The 10148-nt window shown below is 39.7% G+C and overlaps 1 long non-coding RNA gene across 1 annotated transcript; it reads left to right on the forward strand.

The window, feature by feature from the left end:
- Positions 1 to 90: 90 nt before the first annotated feature.
- LOC123456006 lies at positions 91 to 3652 on the forward strand. Its single transcript, XR_006634268.1, has 3 exons — positions 91 to 218; positions 2278 to 2335; positions 3515 to 3652. It is a non-coding gene; the product is annotated as an uncharacterized LOC123456006 (long non-coding RNA).
- Positions 3653 to 10148: the final 6496 nt, after the last annotated feature.

A 10148-nucleotide genomic window follows, 5' to 3' on the forward strand; every position in this document is an offset into this window, starting at 1 on the left:
TAGGTTGGGGAGGAGGGGTTCAAGGCTCTGGGGAGGAACACTGAAAAATATTTCAGCAGTTTCAGGCCATGCTGAAGAAAGGCTTTATGCAGAGCTCCAGAACCGTCTTTTAAAATACCTTAGACTGCTTAAAGTTAGAGCAAGTAGTTCCCATTTCCCTGTCAGGAAAATGGAAATGGCCGCTTGAAAGAGGACACAGCTGAAGCCTCAAATTCTAGGTAGGTAAATTATTAAGAAGGCTTTGAGGGATGTGTTCATAGGTGGAGAAATGATTGAGGCATGGGTAGGTCGATGTGGGATTCCTGCTGGGCCTTGAACCTGTTGCCTTAGTGCAGCCTGCTAGTTATCTCCCACCCACTGCTGCACATAGAGAGTTGTTTCTGGATCACTGAAGGGAGATGGGGACCCCAAAATCGTTTTGCCTTAATTTTTTTTCCAGAGGATGTTGTTCTATTTTATTCTCACCTCAAGTCCCTGACAGAAGCAGACATTTTAGCCTTTTTAATTTGCCAAATTTTGGCCTCCTTGTGACCTCTCTTGACAAGAGTTCCAGCACTTCCTGGCAGTACCAGCTCACATGATGGCTAGTAATTAAAAGACGGAACTTAGACAGCTCTTGCTCTCAGTGTGCTAGAGACCTCTTTTAACCAACTGGGGAGCTGGGCTTCCCTGTGCCTTCCCATAGTTATTGGGGCTAAATATGTACTTCGGGTGCAACTGTTTAGCATGGCTTAGATACACAACACAGACACCCTGGCAGTGTGCCATAGAAGGCACTGGCCCCTGTACTGACCTACCCTCTGACTGGTCAGTATTAAATCTGAAGGTGAAAGCCATTTTACAACCCATGAAAATCTATTTCAATTGAGCTAAGAATATTTTATTTTTCCAAAACAGAGATCTCTTATTATCCTCCTAATAGGGATGCTAAAGCCCAAATTATCCCAAGTCTCTTTTGATTAATGGTTGATTTTCCCTGTCTTCTATGAAATTCCAAGCAGCAACCTAGGATCTGAATGGCTGGAAGTCTGTTTGTTGATTGATTGGCAAAGTGATCATGGACTGAGACAATCATTAGTAATCTAATCAAGGAGAGACTCCAGCAGTTATAACTATTTAACTTGTGATTCTGTTGCTCAGAATGTGGAGCTGGAGCCTGACAGCTGTTGAAATGTACTGACTTCGTATTGAGAGCATAAAGATAACATTCAGTAATGGAGTCAAATTTTGACTGGTGACCTGGCATCTTATTACCACAAATGAATGCTTTGTTGAAATCAAGAAAATTATGTTATTTGGAATATGGTGTTCTTGTGGGCATTCATGCCTGTCTTTCAGACTCTGTCTGCCCTGGACTCGTGAGGGTATTAGAATGCCAGACAAAGAGCTGCTACATGTTTCCTTCAGATCTAAGGAGCTAGCAGAGAGGCAGGCAGCCAGTAGTGCAGCCGGTAGTGTGAAGGCAGGGTGCTTGCTCCTCGATGCCTTGGACAGTTAGATGGGAGGTGCTTCCCACATGGCTGTCCACTGTACTCAAATGGACAGCAGGAACGACAAAGGCAAACTGTTAGCATCTCTATTAGGAATGTCATGTTAAGGGTGCATATAAACATAACACACGATGGTGAGTGGTTCTTGATTGCTTACCATCCTGGGTTGCATTACTATTCTTGGCCTGGAAACAGACCCTGGCAAACTTAACATGCATCCTTCAAGCTTTCTGATTCTTTAGATCTTTATCTTTTTGAAATTAGAACAGGACTATGATGAGCCAATTTACTGCTGCTCTGTGTAATTTAGGTTATTCACTCAGTGAAATGTAGATGAGAACACAGTGACGGCTGTGTATTTGACCTTCAAAGAAAGACCACAATTCACAGCAGCCCAAGTATTCTTTGTTATCCTGGACACATAACGTTACAGAGGCGTGTCTGCTCCTCCCCCGCTCCAAGATGGCTGTGATTCCATAGGAACTGCACTTAAAGGTTTCTTCTTCAACTTCTCACGGATTGCCATGACTTTCTCCCACTCTCAAAGGGATGGGCAGTGATTCCCTGATGAAACAAAATATCACCCTCTTATAGAGTTTGGGGGCTTTAGCCCAAATTTGGTTCTCATGTTTGATTGGATATTTTCTCATGGATATGATGCTTGTACCAGAGGGCTTGAACACTCCATGATTGGAGACAGTTTTGGAATGATATGACTACAAGACTCCATTCTAATTCTGAGAGGTGCTTTAGTGTTTTAACAGCTGTTGCTGTCTCTCTTTTGAAGCATTGCAGCAGCTTGGCTGGCTTGGTTGGAACTGGCTTCTTCATTCTCCATGGAAAGGGTAAGTGTCCACATGCCTGGAGCAGGCACAGGCTCTGGAAACTACAAAATGAGGCCTGTTCAAGGGATGCTCTACCAGTTATGAGAGCAACCTAAAGAACATCCCTTACTTCTCTATACATGCTTCTCAAGAGCCACAAGTTGGTGATGAAACAGGAGATTCTTGGTCACTCCATAATAAGAAATTAAACTTCCTGAAACCAGCATCAAGTATAGGTGCTGGTTTCCAGGGTAAGACATGAGGGAATGAATGAGGAAGAATGAGAGCATCTTTGACCTTGGGATATTCTCTTACTTACATTAGGTACAAAGAAAATTACTGAGCGACTCAGTGATCTTTCCATACAACTAAACACATGCTCATTAGGGCTTCTTTTCTTTTCACCTTTTCACCCTCTTTCATTAAACCCCCATTTTTAACATCCTAGCTGAGCAGCAGCAGGAAAGGCTGAGAAGTGACAGGAAGGCATTTTTCCTTTGTTAATACATTTTGCTTTGTCACCAAGCAGAGGATAGGTAATGAGAAGGATCATCCTTTTTATTTCAAACTACATGAGAAGTGTGGTCTAGCAGAATAAACACACAGACAGTAGAAATACAGCCAGCAGCAAACAAGTGTGTACAGCTTTTGTTCCCCTTGATTAAACCCTTACACCTAGTCATCAAAACTCTATAATTAAAAAGGCTTTTAAAAGTCTAAATATTCCATTTAAAAAATGGAGCAAGCAGCAGTATTCTAATGTCAAAATATGGTAAATAATAGAAAGTACTAAAAGACATGCTTTCTTAGTCATTGGCTTTCCTTCAAAGTACACCATCCTCCTGTTTTTTGTTTTAGTTTTTGGTTTTTTTTTTTTTTTTTTTTTTTTTACAACTTCTAGTAGGAGTTTTAAAAACAAAAAGAAATAACCATCCATCTTGAGTAGTGAGTAGCAAATGAAATAATGAAGGTAAAAGCCCAGCCTAGCATCTGGAACTTAGGATCTGAGTATGTGATAGCTGGTTTTATTTCTCTCATGCTTTCTGAAACCCTGCTACTGCATTTGGATCAAGTATTTTGCAAACCATAGCCCAATTCTCAAACCAGAGGGTTGATAGATGACTGAGGAACAAGGTGCTGTACTTTGAGAATGTCTTGGGACTCAGCTGTGGCTCTTTGCTGTTCTCCCATTCTGAACAGATGCTGTGGAGGATATTCTGCACTGTGATCTAGAGGCACCAGTACCTTGAAAAGTCCCCACTGCCTGCTCCCTTATAGCTCGTGAAATTTTCCTTGAAATGCAGTTCTGAGGGAATATGAAAATTTGCAAAAGCCAAGCATGTATGTGATTAGTCTGGATTCATTGCTTTGTTCCACCTACATTAAATAAACAGGTATAGCTCAGGCATTATGGAAGAACTGAAAGTATCAGATGATTTTCTAATATTTTGTTTAAACAACTATTGATTAAGACAGAGGTAGTTGAGATTTGGATGCACCACTTCCCCTCCTTCCACGTGAACATGTGTATGTACCATTTCCCCTCTTGTCCTGTGAGGGTGTGGATGCACAACTTCCCATTGTGCCATGTGAGGATGTGGATATACCACTGTCCCCTCCTGCTACATGAAGATATTAAATGCACTACCTCCACTATGACTTACTCTTGGCCTCCACAGCTGTGCAAAAGAAATCCCATTTATAAATTACCCAGCCTAATAAGTTTTGTAGATTAATTGGACTAAGATGCTGGTTCACCTGAAATTATTATATGTAATTATGCCATGGTATTACTATATGTTATAAACTGTTTCTGGCTGAGAGTTTTTTTTTAACTCAAGGGAATATAGTTTCTTTATACATAACAATTTATAAGGCATATGACGGATTATTGCTTAAAATGTTTTTCTCTAAGCTGATTAATGAGTGTATTGCTAAATAAATTCAACTCATATTTTTCCTGTGTGGTCACCAAGTGAAATAGTGGTAGCTTCATCTGGACTCCGTGGTTCTCAAGCATCACAAAACCAACTGTAACTGTAGAAATTCGATGTTAGAAATTAATTTAGGAGCTATTAACTACTTCCCAGATATGATCTTGTACAACTATTTGCAACTCCAGAATATAATGAGGTGACAATTTCATAGTGTTAAGTTATTAAAGAACATGTAGCAGGAGATGGACCATTGGTAAATGTCATTTGAAAATCACATCAGCTCTGAGATTTTGTTTTGTAGTGATTTCCTCCAGCTTGAAATATTTCATCCTATAGGAAGCTCCTTAAGACTCAGGACTTTCTGAAAATTAAAAGGGTCTAAGAAATAAATAACAGGTCTCAGGAAGCTCCTGAAACTTGCAAGGTCCACAAGGTCCTCCTCAAGGGCAGAAACAAGTGCTGAAGAGAAGTTGAACTGCCAGAAATGTAATGCAGGGGTATCAGCAATGCAGTTTTCATGAACTGTCCCCTGTGTGGGAGTGGGCTTGGTGATGCAACTGACTCAGTAGTCCATGTTCCCCTAAGTAACCCCAGTGAGTGCACTGGTTCATGAAGCTAGACTTGGCTACAAGAATTTCTTTGGTCAGTCATTGGTGCCCTCTGTGGGGTGGAAAGATAATTGTTCATCTCTCTCCAGGAAAAATTAGCACAACAGGTCTCTATCATGTTGTGTTATAAGGAGAATCCTAATGTAAAGGTGATGAATCTGGTGCTCTGAAGTCTCCATCTTCTAGAGAAAGTGTTTACTTCTTTCTCCACATCTTTTCCCTCTAGTAGATGCTTTCTGGTTTTGTTCATAAGAAGTAAACAGAGCTAGGTGTAATGAGGATACAGCAAAGGAAAACATAATGTGAGGAAGGTAGGAAGGGAGATTTTTTTCCAGAATATTTGTCTTTTGGAGTCCCTTAAATACTAAAAAGGAACAACTTGAAAGAGTATGTGAAATCTATGACTGGACATTTTTTCTAATATGAGAAAATAATTGTGTTAAACTTTCATAGAGCAGAAGAAGAATTCCTCATAAATTCTGATGAAGGTTCTTGGGTAACACATTTCTGTTCCAAAAGACCTGAGAGAAATGAGCCACTCTAGGAATGTACCTTAAAGTTAATGTATCCTGACAGAATGAATATTTAATTTTATTTCATTTCTAAGATGATTGATAGATAAAATGATGTGAAGTTAATACTGTTCAGTAGCCATAATACATTGGGGCTAGTTACAGTTGACATGAAGATAACAATGTTCAGTGACATGGCCATAATATGCTAGTGTGCTCAGTTAGGTCACTGATCAAGTCTTGGGTTCAAAACACAAATTATGATGCCATTTTCAGCCTTTTATTAATTATTATTATTGAGTAAATATAGCATTTAGAAGCAGCAAACAGTGGAACATGCTCATTATAAAGCAAAACAATGTAATAGAAAATTTAATTCAAAAATCCCTACCTCACTTCCCCATCATGCAATTCTTTTACATTATATATGAGCATACATAGATCTATGAATTTCTAGAAATGGAAGTTTGTTCTTAATGATTTTGCATTTTGGCTATTGAAGACAAATGTGAATTGTATAAAAAGTTCTTTAAATGAATTTAATTTTTTTGATTTAAGCACATGTTTGGGTTCAAGTGAAAACCTGACCTGCCCACATCTCAAGGACAGTGTTAGACTAATGTAAAGATAGTAGGCGAGGGTGGCTATACCACCCTCCAGGAGCTTTTTAAATTGAAGACCAAGGACTATTCTGTTGTTACTAAGATTGGGAGAGTGAAAGAAGGTACATGATACAGTAGGAAGGGTTTTTCCATTTAATTAAAATTGTCTTGCTAGTTGGAAAGAAGTGGAGGGGGGATTTGGGAGAGGTAAAATGGAGGGGATTACGATCAATTTATATTGTCTGAATTTATGGAAGCTACCAATAAAAAGTTTAAAACATAAAAATAAACCCTAAAATATTTTGTTACATCTCATAGAAATTACATATGCTTCAGTGAGCATTTGTGTAAGTTAAGGGCTTGTTCATTTTATGAGCTCAGAGTCTAACTACATTTTATATATAGGTCCTTTTTTCCTTTCTGTATTTTTGTTGTTGTTGTAGCTTTAATATATATTGAATTTTCCAAGAATATACCCCAAATACAATAAAGAGTTAAGCATTTTTGAATATTACATCACTGTGGCATTTAAGTCCTCAACCAACATTTTTTTTTTTCAATCTGTATTTATAACTGGATTCACTGTGATTCTGGTTCATTTTATATTTCATTTAGAGCACATATTGACTCGTTTTAAAGCATGTATGGAGTGAACTATATTACCCATTATTGTATGGCATTTTTTAAAATTTTTTATTTATTTATTTGAGAGCGACAGACACAGAGAGAAAGACAGATAGAGGGAGAGAGAGAGAATGGGTGCACTAGGGCTTCCAGCCTCTGCAAACGAACTCCAGACGCGCGCACCCCCTTGTGCATCTGGCTAACGTGGGACCTGGGGAACCGAGCCTCAAACCAGGGTCCTTAGGCTTCACAGGCAAGCGCTTAACCGCTAAGCCATCTCTTCAGCCCTGTATGGCATTTTTATTCAGGCATAACATGATGCCATCTTGAAAGAGAAAATGTTTTGGCTTGGTAGCCATGGAAACCTTGGAGCAGAACAATACAGTGGTAGCTAAATCTATGGCCATGGTAATAGAGTTGTTGACACTCCCTAGAAGATGGTAGAGGGAAGGGTGACAAGACTCTTCTTATCTGCCCTTCTCCCAGCTACAAGTGATTTTGGGAGAAGGTAGAGAATATAACAAGTGAAAGGTTAACTAGAAGGGAGACTCAATGATACCAGCTTTCATGAGGTCACCATTCAGGTTGGGGTGTGACTTGACAGTAATGTAGCTGTCTATGAGTCACACACACTTCTTTCTACAAGGAACTTCTCACCCATGATAACTTTTACCAATTCACTGGCTCTCCAAAATTAGATTTTGGTGCAGTCATGTTTTGAGCTGCCATTTGTACACTATCTGAAGTAAATAGGCATGTGTTTGTGTCTCCCCAGTGAAAAGTTTCATGCGACACCTATCAGTTTGATTTAACTTGGGATCAGATTACAAAATTTTCTTTTTATAAAAAAGTTTATTGATTTGCTTGAAAGAGAGAGACAGAAGAAAGAGGGTGAGAGAGTGAGCGAGAGCAAGCGAATGGGCTCACCAGACTCTATTGTCACTGCAAACAAACTTCAGATACAGGAGTGATTTTGTGCACCTGGCTTTGCTTGGGTACTGGGGAATCAAATCCAAGCCATCAGGCTTTACAAGCAAGTGCCTTTAGCCACTGAACTATCTCTGCAGCCCTAAAACATTCTTATAGAAAAAGAAGTTTGAGTATGATAGGGTTGGAATCCATGGTTACAGAGAACATTCATTTTACCCTTCCAGATGGGTTGTGCTGGCTCATATGCCCTTGGTTGTCGGATCACTCTTGGCTTGCTCTTGAGGCCCACATCTGCCTTCCCATTCCCTGGAAACCCAAGGTATAGAGTGACTTGTCTTACACAACATCCTCAGAGAACAGCCATAGATGGAAGATTGCCCAGACAGGCAATCCGTGGGCAGAAAGGCTTCTCTCTGTTTCTAGGAGAAAGCAAAATGACCATGAAGCCCACTGCAGAAAAGTGAGGACAAGGTCCCTACTTGGCTTGTGCTGTTCAGCTCATGCTTTATGCAGACTTGGCATGACAGGGAGAACACAGGTGCAGGATGTGCATGGCTTACTACATGCTCTGCACACAGCATGCATGGCTTACTACAAGCTCTGCACACAGCAGCATCAGGTGCACATATTTTCAGGACAAAAATCACTAGGTTAAATTACATAACTAAAATATTGCTTAGTTATACCTTTTTTTTGGTTTTTCAAGGTAGGGTCTCACTCTCGCCCAAGGTGACCTGGAATTCACTATGGAGTCTCAGGGTGGCCTCGAACTCACGGCGATCCTCCTACCTCTGCCTCCCGAGTGCTGGGATTAAAGGCGTGCACCACCACACCTGGCTTTTTTTTTTAATTTTTTAATTTTTAGTTATACCTTTCATATTTGTTCAGGCTCCCCTTTTCTCCTAAACTGACTTATCACTCTTCTTTCTTTTTATGTAATGTGAATCCTTTCTCCAAACTATTTGCTATCTATAGGACTGCCACAGACTATGATGTTTAAAGCAAATTCAGAATTAGCTCCATCCCTTAGATATAAGTTGTATGAGTTCATAGCTTTGTTTTTGTCCCAGAACTTGATAGAGTGCCTAATCAGTTCTCAAACATCATTCATTGCACTAGTGAATTAAATAAAGCAATCCCTTCCTGTTTTATTTGAGGTTACAGAGGGGCCTCTTTTTTTTACCATGTAATTGTTCATAAATTTCAGAGCCAGAAACCTTTGTTTCCAGCCTTGTTGAATCCACTAATCCACTAGTGCTCACAGAGAACTAGTGTTCTAGACCGCTGCTAGATGGGAATCCTACACACACACACACACACACACACACACACACACACACACACGATTCTACAATTCTAATAATCTAAAGATGATGAAATGCCTCTGAAGGCATTTTCTTCCTCATATTGGCTTAGTTTCTGTTTGTTTTTCAGTCTTTCTCTTGCAAAACCAAATCTATTACTCTTGTTTCCTTCCTAAAACAATAAGAACAAAGGAAGTTACACTGTTTGACAACATGGGTAGGATTGTAATGCAATGTTTGAGGGGCATATTTCATCAAACACTGTCACCTGTGCTCAAGGGTGGTCTTACCTGGAGTGTGTCAGCATACTTCCTTCAGCCTGAGCTACAACTGACGATTTTTGTGGCCTTCTCTGTTTTGCCAAAGGTACATGTTTGAAATACTGGCTGTGAATTCTATACTAGCTAACCTATCCCATAATATCACTGCATAATCAGAAAAGTACATGTAAGAATATTAATTGAGGGGTTGGGGAGATGGCTCAGTCCTTAAAGGTACTTGCTTGCAAAGCCTGACTCACCCCTTTCACCTGGGTTCAATTCTCCAGCCACCCACATAAAACTGGATGGAAAAAGTGGCACAAGCATTTGTTATTCCATTTATACTGACAAGAGACTCTAACACATACACACACAGCAATAAATAAATAGATAAATAATAAAACAAAAAAAAGAATAGCAAATGATCTTTTTTAAAAACTACATCTTATATGTTTGTTTTTTGAGGTAGGGTCTCACTCTAGCTCAGGCTGACCTGGAATTCACTATGTATTCTTAGGGTGGCCTCAAACTCTCGGCGATCCTCCTACCTCTGCCTCCCAAGTGCTGGGATTAAAGGCATGTGCCACCACACCCAGCTGCAAAAACTACATCTTATTTATTTGGGGGAGAGAGAGAGAAGGGGCACCCCAGGGCCTCCAGTCACTGAAAGCAAACTTCAGACTTGTGCATCTGGCTTACATGGGTCCTGGAGATTCGAATTGGGATTCTTTGGCTTTACAGGCAAATGCCTTAACCGCTAAGCCATCTCTCCAGACACAAATGATCTCGAACAGGAAGTAGTGGGCCCTCTTCTTGTGTCTCTTCATTTATTTACCCATTTTGGGCAGTTATATCATGAAAATTCTTATCCTTCAAACATTTCCTCAGGTGCAGTGATGCTATAATAAAAATATTAAGGAATGGAATCCATACAAAAACAAATAAGATGAAATTCCTGGCCTTCAAGATTTTATGGTGTCATAAGGGAGAAAGATATTTATATTCAATAGAAATCCTTGAATTGGGTTCAGAATGCTATGAAAACAGGAAAATAAAA

The sequence above is a fragment of the Jaculus jaculus genome, chromosome 19 (assembly GCF_020740685.1).
Source record: "Jaculus jaculus isolate mJacJac1 chromosome 19, mJacJac1.mat.Y.cur, whole genome shotgun sequence".
NCBI lineage: Eukaryota > Metazoa > Chordata > Mammalia > Rodentia > Dipodidae > Jaculus > Jaculus jaculus.